General features: G+C 39.5%; 1 pseudogene; it reads right to left on the bottom strand.

Annotated features, from left to right (window-relative positions):
• Positions 1 to 1,554: 1,554 nt before the first annotated feature.
• Positions 1,555 to 9,653, bottom strand: LOC149219448 (E3 ubiquitin-protein ligase PUB23-like; annotated as a pseudogene).
• Between the last annotated feature and the right edge of the window lie 772 nt (positions 9,654 to 10,425).

Here is a 10,425-nt window from a genome sequence, read left to right as displayed (position 1 = left end):
AACAACTCCATAAAGTACACATCTTCCATGTATGCCTCTTTGTACGCGTCACTGGTAAAAGGCTCCATGTGCATCAAAGTTCCAAATGCTGTAATTTTGGATGCAAGTGACCTTGAAAGCATGTCTTCCAACTTGTTAATGTTTCCCTTCTTGTACTTGATGACTAGATGAAATTGCTGTAAAAACCCATCCATTTATAATGTTTGGCTTGTTGTCTCTTACTTTTCGCTTACAAATACTGTAGGTGCTAGTGATTTGTGTGGATGATGGTCTCCTTTCCCATTATATAGTGGTTTCGTTTATTGACAACTTGAACTGGGCATAAAAAATTCTTTTTTATAGGTAGGTAGTTGAGAACTGGTCTGTGAAATATTTTATAATGATAACAAACAAGCCTTCCCCCTTGTATGAAAACTGCTACAATGGCATGCCCACTTGCATCTATCTCCACTTTGAAAGACACATGTACATTTGGTAATGCAAGAAGTGGTGCTTCATTGATCTTTCTTTTTAGGTCAGCAAAAGCCTATCGATGATTCTTCCCCTATTGGAAACTCTTACGACTCATTGTTAGGGTGTGGAGTGGAACAACTATTATTGAATATGAAGCTGGGAACATTTGCAAGTACTATGAAACCCCAACAAAGCTTCTAACTTCAATGACATTTGTAGGAACTAGCGATTTAATGATGGCCTCCATCTTTACATGGTCTTTATTGAGCTCCCATCCATGGATCACATACCCCAAATACACCAAAAAAACGCTAAATAAACTCACATTTTATGAAGTTATCCATGAGTTTATGCTTCTTTAAAGTCTCTAACACCTGTATGAGATGTGAGATATGCTCCTTCGAGGTAGGAATATAAACCACTATATCGTTCAAATAGACTATAACAAATAAATATAAATATGAGCATAATGCATCATTTGTTAGTCTCTAAATATAATTAGTGCTTTGCATAAACCAAATGGCAAGAGCAACCATTCATACAAACCTTGCCTTGAAAAATGTTTTCTAAATTTCCTCTTTCACTTGAAATAAATATTGAAATCATAACTTGAAATCCAACTTGAAGTGTTTTACATGCTGCAATTAATCTACTTGGTGAAGTATTTTACATGCTGCAATTAATATAATATATTATTGATAATAGGCAGCGTATTGATTCTTTAATATATTATTGGTAATAGGCAGGTGTATTGATTCTCGATTGTAATTGATACATATTTACGAAGTCGAAGGGGAGGTGCTTTGTCGAATCACCTTGCTCCAGCTATTGCAACCGCTTCTTAGCTTGTTACCTTCATTTGCCTCCACGGGAACGAAAATGTAAGATGCGGAATTGAATGGTTTAGAAGACAACCCTACAATTCTAAAGAACATTTTCTAATGAGTAGTTCGCAACGTCTTGGCGACACGAAACACTAGAATGCACTTGCGCTCAGATACAGGATGACTGCTTCTCATCAACTAATCGCTGAGAATTTATACAAAAAATTCAGATTAACTGCCAATACTAGAGTTAATAATACATTGTACACAATATTGCTCATTGTTCTCCATAGACTGTGAACAGATGGGATGGAACGCAAACGGAGTTCCTCCAATACTTATGCTTCGTCTTTGGTGTGCATTCAAGCGGCAGAAGCATGCACAGTTTGTAGACGGCACCAATCTGCACCATTTCCTTAAGAAGGTGAGGAGTGGAAGCTATGCCCATGGCATGATCGATTGTTGTGGCTCTTCCTTCTGCCCATTGACACAAAATGTCCAGAAGACACAACAACTTCTCGCAAGTTAATCCACACGATTCAGGAAGTGATTCAATTAACACATAAATAGCTCCGGCCTCTGTGGCCTTGATTTTGTGCTTTCTCGAGGGAGAACAGATGGCCATCAAAACATCCAGAGACGAAGCAGTTGCTTGAGGGCAGACCTCCTCTGTCACAAGTTGAAGAAGTCCTTGTTGAAAATGTAATTTCAACGCCCTACGTACGCAGTCCAAAACCGCCAGCATGAAACCACAAACCGGCCAGGGCATATCGCACCACTATCAAACGAAAAGCTGTTTCCGTACTCTTTGCTCCCATGCAATTTGGTGAAGGCACGTGGCTCTCGCCTGACGTAAGCAAGTTTGACCCATCGTGAGATATCGTTCACTCAAGTAAGGGCTTCCGATATCGTTCTCCACCGTTCGATTGTCTCCCGTGTTCTCCGTCGTTGATCACCTGGAGCTGCATACGAACCCACATCAATTCAATGTTTTGCGTGGAGTGAAAGATTTATGGTTGACCGTGGTAGATGAATGAGTTAATGATTGGTACAAGTTTTTGGTGGGCCTTTTTAATGTGAATATGGGCACGTTACAATATACATATATATTTTTAATAGCACGTAAGTTTTTTTTCGTAAAAGGTATGTAGCATTTAAAGATAGGTATGGTCGTTTTTAATGCAATGTAATAAAAAAAAGGAAGCTCGTATATATGTTTTGAGTGTGTTGACTTTTTATATGGTATGTATCGCACATGGGAGAGAACAGAGTGTTTTACAGCAGCGTAAAAAGAATGATGGCGCAGTAAAAGAAATACACACAGCAGTGTGTAAAATGAGAAGAACCAGGTGATGTAATTTCTGGAATAGCAAAAACCATGTGTGGTTTTGCACAAGCAGTGCATAAAGAAAATGGTGGAGCGAATTTTGTAAGTCTGTGCAATTTTGTTTTTCACAGCAGTAAAGTTATGTAAACTTTTATTACAGCAGTAAGTTTTTTTTTTTCACAGCAGTGAATATAAAAAGGGTTTTACAGTGGTAAATCTTTGTATCAGGTTTTAATGAATAGAATGTTTTTATGGTGGTGAAATACTCTGTCTCTCAGTGAATTTTTTTTGAGTCTTCCTGTGCACAAAAAGATCCTAGAGTAAAGTAAAACAGAGCATTGTCTCTGTGTGTGTGTTTGAAAATTGGTTTTGGTATTTCCCCAGCAAAAAAAAATTCCAACAGTGGTATCAGAGCAGGCTTAGGCTCTTTAAGGAAGTTAAAGAAGCTGAAGGGAGAAGGTTGTTGCTGCAGCAAAACTTCTCAGGCAGACAGAAGACTCAGACATCAAAGGATTCAGGTATTTCAAAAGTTTTTTTTGTTGCTGAAGGAACAGTCAGCTGTTTTAAACACACAGTCAAGGATTTAGAGGCATAGATCAGAATACAAGGAATGGCCAGCACAAGCACTGGTATGGGTTTGTTTAACACCCAGCTCCCACAGTTTAATGGGAAGAACTATGATTATTGGTCAATAACTATGACAGCCCTGCTTGCCTCCCAAGACTTATGGGAAATAGTTGAAGATGGCTTTGAAGAACCAGCAGATGAAACTGAGTTCAATGCATTAACTCAGGGAGAGAAGGATCTGCTTAAGAACAATAGAAAGAAGGATTCAAAAGCCTGAGTGTTGTTGTATCTAGCAGTAGACCAGAGTATGTTTCCAAGATTAGCAGCAGCTAAGACAGCCAATGAAGCATGGCAAACCCTCAAGACAGCCTATCAAGGCATGGAGAGAGTGAAGACAACAAAACTTCAATTGCTGAGGAAGGATTTTGAGAATCTGAACATGAAGGAGTCAGATAACATTGACTCATTCTTCACTCATGTGATTGGTGTAATCATACAAATGAGAACTCATGGAGAAACCATTGAAGACAGAAGGATTGTGGAGAAAATATTGAGGGTCTTACCCTCAAAGTTTGATGCCATTGTCACCACCATTGAAGAGACAAAGGATCTCTCAAGATTTTCAGTTGATGAGCTACATGCATCACTGATAACACATGAGCAGAGATTGAGTAGGAATGAAAACTCATCTCTAGAGCAAGCCTTCAAGACCCAGATGTCCTTTGGAAGAGGAAGAGGTCAAGGCAGAGGAAATAAGAGAGGAAGAGGCAGAAGCCAGAACAGAGGTGGAAGGAACAGCCCAGCAAATGCACAAGGAAGAGGCAGCAATCCAAATCAGAACCAAGGCCAAGGCAGCAGCCAACAAGGAGGACAATATCATGCTCAAGGACAAAGGTATGATAAATCTAATGTTCAATGCTATTATTGCAAAAAGTATGGACATTATGCAAGTGATTGTAGAAAGAAACAGCATGATATGAACACTAGACAAAATGCAAATGTTACTAGAGAAAACAGCAGTCAAAGTAATGTGTTGTTAGCCTGTAACATGGCTGAAACAAACAGTGAGGAAATTTGGTTTTTAGACTCAGGTTGCAGCAACCATATGACAGGAAACATAGCCTTCTTTTCTGCTTTAGATCAGAATATGAAATCAGAGGTCACACTAGGAACTGATAGCAAAGTCTCTGTTATGGGAAAAGGGGAGGTAAAAATATTTACAAAGCAAGGAGAAAGGAAAACCATAGCAGATGTCTACTATGTCCCCGGAATGAGATGTAACCTATTGAGTGTTGGACAGCTTATCCAAAAGGGTTACAATGTTTATTTTGTAAATGATGTGTGCACCATCATGGACATACCACCCAGCAAAAGATGCATTGCTGAAGTGAAGATGACAAGGAACAGGATGTTCCCTCTCAGGATCCGGGCAGATTTGAAAAACAAAGGAGAAATTGCAGCAGTTACCCAAGAGGCTTTCCAAAGCGTGCCAAAGGATGAGAATTGGTTGTGGCACTTGAGATTTGGACATCTCAATTTTGGAGGTCTGAATTTGTTGAGTAGGAAAGGAATGGTGAAAGGATTGCCATTGATAGAGAAGCCGGACAGCCTTTGTGAAGGCTGCATATTGGGAAAACAACATAGAGAAAGTTTTCCATCAGGGAAAAGCATAAGGGCAAAGGCACCCTTAGAGATTATCCATTCAGATTTGTGTGGACCAATGCAAGCTCCATCATTAGCAGGCAGCCTATATTTCTTGACATTCATTGATGATTTTACAAGAAAGACTTGGATATATTTCCTTAAAAACAAAAGTGAAGTGTTTGAGAAATTCCAAAACTTCAAGGCATTTGTTGAAAACCAAAGCGGGCTGCACATTAAAGTTTTGAGAACTGATAGAGGAGGTGAGTATATCTCCAAGGAATTCCTAAGATTTTGTAGAGAAAATGGAATTCACAAACAATTTACAGCAAGGTACACTCCGCAGAAAAATGGAGTTGCTGAGAGGAAGAACAGGACCATCATGGATATGGCGAGGAGCATGCTGAAGGCAAAGCATTTGCCAAATGAGTATTGGGCTGAAGCTGTACATTGTGCTGTTTATATATTGAACAGGTGTCCTACAAAAGTAGTCATGAACAAAGTGCCAGAAGAAGCATGGAGTGGGAGAAAGCAAGGAGTCACCCACATGAGAGTTTTTGGGTGTGTGGCCTATGCACACATTCCGGATCAGCTAAGGAGGAAGTTGGACAGCAAAGGGGAGAAATGTCTATTCATTGGATACAGTGAGGAATCCAAAGCCTACAGGCTGTATATCCCATCTACCAAGAAGTTTTTTGTCAGCAGAGATGTTCAATTCATTGAAGAGGAAGCTTGGGATGGAAGCATAGAGAAGACAGTTAATGTCAAGAACTATCTGTCTCATGATGAAGATGAAGAGGAGGTGGCTGAAATGCATCCCCAAACAGCAGTGCCAACACAAGGAAAGCAAGGGACACCATTGAGGACAAATGAAAGTGCTTCTCCAAGCACACCACAAGGAGGAAATTCAAGTGCATCTTCAAGCACTTGCACACCAAGTGAACGAGGTAAGAAGTTTAGAAATCTAAGTGACATTTATAATGAAGGAATGAATTCCTTATTTGCCTTGTACTGTCATGTTGATGATCCTATTCATTTCGAAGATGCAATTAAAGATAGGAAATGGATAGAAGCTATGGATGAGGAGATGAATGCCATAGAGAGAAACAAAACATGGGATTTGGTAGAGTTACCAAAAGGCAAAGAAGTCATTGGTGTGAAATGGGTCTACAAGACCAAGAGCAATGCTGAAGGCAAGATTGAAAGGCACAAGGCAAGGCTGGTTGTCAAAGGGTACAAGCAGCAGTATGGGAGAGATTATGAAGAGACTTTCGCACCGGTTGCAAGAATGGAAACCGTGAGAGCAGTGCTGTCCATAGCAGCACAAAACAAATGGAAAGTCTACCAAATGGACGTGAAGTCAGCATTCCTAAATGGAGTGTTAATGGAAGAGGTCTATGTGGAACAGCCTCTCGGATATGAGAAGAAAGGTGAAGAGCACAAAGTGTGCAAATTGAAGAAAGCTCTTTATGGGCTGAAGCAAGCGCCAAGAGCATGGTACAGCAGGATAGATTCATATCTATTGGATAATGAATTTGACAAATGTGAAGGAGAGCCCACAGTCTACATCAAAGAAAAAGATGGTAAAATTTTAATTGTTGTCTTGTATGTTGATGATGTGATTTTCACAGGTAATGATGATCAGCTCATTGAAAATTTTAAATCAGTCATGAAGGATGAATTTGAAATGACTGACATGGGTTTGTTGAGATACTTCTTGGGCATAGAAGTAGATCAAAATGAAAAAGGGATTTTTATATCTCAAGCAAGATATGTAAATCAAATTTTGAGCAGATTTAAGATGGAAGAATGCAAGGCAGCAATCACTCCCACAGTAATGGGATTAAAGCTCAGCAGAGAGGACAGCAGCAAGGATTTTGATCCTAGCTTGTATAAAAGCATTGTGGGCAGCCTTATGTATTTAACAGCAACTAGGCCTGATTTAATGTATGCTGTTAGTTTGATTTCCAGGTTTATGGAGAGGCCAAAGGAGGCACATTGGCAGGCAGCAAAGAGAATTTTGAGGTATGTCAAAGGCACTAAAATGTTTGGAATTCTATATCATGCCTTAGAACATTCAGATTTAATTGGTTACACTGATAGCGATTGGGCTGGAAGTGTAGATGATCGGAAGAGCACTTCCGGTTATGTTTTTAATATGGGTTCAGGAGCCATCTCATGGGCTTCTAAGAAGCAGTCCATTGTAGCATTGTCTACAGCAGAGGCTGAATATGTGGCAGCTACAGCAGCAGCATGTCAAGCAGTGTGGATGAGAAGAATGTTGAGAAGCTTAGGCCAAGAGCAGGCAAAAGCGACAGTGATATTTTGTGACAATAGCTCAGCTATTGCATTGTCAAAGAATTCAGTGTTTCATAAGAGAACGAAACACATTGATACAAGGTTTCACTACATCAGAGAATTGGTGAACAATGGAGAAATAGTCCTAGAACATTGCAGGACTCAAGAACAGGTTGCAGACATCTTGACAAAGCCACTTGATCAGAAGAGCTTTGAATTTTTGAGAAAGTGTCTGGGTATGACTGAATGCCCAGCTGTTGAAATTAAAGGGGAGTGTTGAAAATGTAATTTCAACGCCCTACGTACGCAGTCCAAAACCGCCAGCATGAAACCACAAACCGGCCAGGGCATATCGCACCGCTATCAAACGAAAAGCTGTTTCCGTACTCTTTGCTCCGATGCAATTTGGTGAAGGCACGTGGCTCTCGCCTGACGTAAGCAAGTTTGACCCATCGGGAGATATCGTTCACTCAAGTAAGGGCTTCCGATATCGTTCTCCACCGTTCGATTGTCTCCCGTGTTCTCCGTCGTTGATCACCTAGAGCTGCATACGAACCCACATCAATTCAATGTTTTGCGTGGAGTGAAAGATTTATGGTTGACCGCGGTAGATGAATGAGTTAATGATTGGTACAAGTTTTTGGTGGGCCTTTTTAATGTGAATATGGGCACGTTACAATATACATATATATTTTTAATAGCACGTAAGTTTTTTTTCGTAAAAGGTATGTAGCATTTAAAGATAGGTATGGTCGTTTTTAATGCAATGTAATAAAAAAAAGGAAGCTCGTATATATGTTTTGAGTGTGTTGACTTTTTATATGGTATGTATCGCACATGGGAGAGAACAGAGTGTTTTACAACAGCGTAAAAAGAATGATGGCGCAGTAAAAGAAATACACACAGCAGTGTGTAAAATGAGAAGAACCAGGTGATGTAATTTCTGGAATAGCAAAAACCATGTGTGGTTTTGCACAAGCAGTGCATAAAGAAAATGGTGGAGCGAATTTTGTAAGTCTGTGCAATTTTGTTTTTCACAGCAGTAAAGTTATGTAAACTTTTATTACAGCAGTAAGTTTTTTTTTTTCACAGCAGTGAATATAAAAAGGGTTTTACAGTGGTAAATCTTTGTATCAGGTTTTAATGAATAGAATGTTTTTATGGTGGTGAAATACTCTGTCTCTCAGTGAATTTTTTTTGAGTCTTCCTGTGCACAAAAAGATCCTGGAGTAAAGTAAAACAGAGCATTGTCTCTGTGTGTGTGTTTGAAAATTGGTTTTGGTATTTCCCCAGCAAAAAAAAATTCCAACAGTCCTTCAATCAGATCTTCGTCCGCATTCGCAACGAGCTGTTGCAGCCTGCTCTGCCCACTGCTAGATAGGGTCTTCAGTAACATGACCGAATGAAGTCTAGCATTGCAGCGGCCTCTCGAATCCATGAAATGGATTTCAGAGTTTTGGAAATACTAAGGCAATCTGCAGTCTCGTCTGTCATGGGAAGAGAGTGCAGAATCCCCAAGGCCTCCTCGCATGCCATGGCACAATCGTAGCCTCCGCTTTCCATTTCCACAGTATTGGTTTCCATGACTGAAGTAAATCAGTGCAGACGCCGCGCCACAAGCAACAATACACCTTCTGTTTGCCTCGCTCTGAGCAGCCAGAGATCTGAGTTTCTTCAAGCCATTAACCACTTGAAAAGGCGGGCAAGATTCAAAATCTCGAAGCAATTCATTGACCTGATTCGGGTCGACTGGGGGCTTGGGCGTGGGGATTCGTTGGACACCATTCGAACTGTTGACCAGATACCACCCTTGAATGAGGCGACGCAGGGTGTGGTTGGGAATCCTATCAAAGTTGGACATCACTTGCATTATTGTTTTGAGGTTTCTGCGATCAGTGTTTTGTGTGTTATTATCTTTCGGAGTTTTCGTATCCATGATTTGTTTGTAACTACGTTTCAAGCTCTCCACGGTTGAAGATAGATCAATGATGGTATAGGACAGATCTCCTTGAGAAATAGGGATGAGAGATGAACAGGTAATGGAAACCTACTCTTTCTTTTTTTGTAATATTTAATTATGTGATTGAAATGTTTAATTTTTAAACTTAGGTTTATATAGTTTGATTAATTAATTAATTAATTAATTATATTTATTTATTTGTGGAAGTGTTTTAATTATGTAATAGAATTGTTTAATTTTTAATTATATGTTCCAATAGTTTAATTAATTAATTAAACTATTAATTAATTAATATTTATTTATTTATTTATTTATTTTTCAATATTAGAATCATAATTGAATTGTTTAATTAATTAATTTTTTTTTTCTTAGAATTGAGTTAGAAATATTAATTATGTGATTGAATGGTTTAAGTTGCAGGGCATGTGTTCTTCCCGCAAGAATAGATCCATTTCTCCATACTTTCTTGATCATATGTGATACGAGTGCAAACAGTTATGGGGTCTCTCATTATTTGCGTAGATATGGGGCATATGAAGTAGGAAGTGTTATAGACATTTTTGTGCCTTGCAGCTCCAAGCATGAAATGTCCATAAACGAAGGGCTCCTAAGTCCCTAAAAGTGTTGTTCCAACCCCTAAAGGAACAAGGTCAACAAATTACAGCTTCTCCCAGAAGTTCTCCACCAGAAACTGCTCAGAATAAGTCAAAACAGGATCATTTCAGCTGCTCCACTAGTTAAGTGCGTTGCATAGCACCTAAATCCACTGGCTAGGTGCGTTGCAACGCACCTAAATGCACTATGAGGGTGCGTTGAGCGGGAAATGACAAATGGCAGTGTCATTCCGTGAGGTGGAGAGACAATGGAAGCTTCCAGAATCTTCTCCTATGACACTTGCTTCACTGAATTCGACCAAGGATGAGTAAGAGGCCTTCAGTCTCCAAGTGGAAGCAAGAACTGACAGAGAGAAGCCACTAATCAAATCACAAGCTGACTCATCCTCCTTGCATACATCTATATATGGATCCCTCATCCCTGAGATCCAGAGGCTGGAATTTTGCACATTGTAAGGAATTGCTGTTGGTTTTAAGACAAACATCAGAGCATTGGGTGATCTATGCTTTGTTGGAGGTGAAGAGGGGCTTCTTTGCTGGGAGGTTGATGTTGGGTCAGGAATCATCGGTTGTAACTCCTCCTGGATCTTCTTGTTTATCAATAAAAACTATTTGAGTTTCTCCTCCATGCTTTTGTATCATTGATGCTTGTTACATTTGTATGGTTAAATTAAATCTGATCCTAAGTTATTTATGAATATAGATCCATGTCTTTGTATAGTTTTCTTCTTCTCTGATCTT

This window comes from Pinus tabuliformis, chromosome Q, assembly GCF_031772625.1.
Source record: "Pinus tabuliformis cultivar Carrire ecotype Pingquan chromosome Q, CPIR1, whole genome shotgun sequence".
NCBI lineage: Eukaryota > Viridiplantae > Streptophyta > Pinopsida > Pinales > Pinaceae > Pinus > Pinus tabuliformis.
The sequence above is the reverse complement of the archived record's forward strand: the minus strand, read 5'-3'. Positions and strand labels throughout refer to the sequence as shown.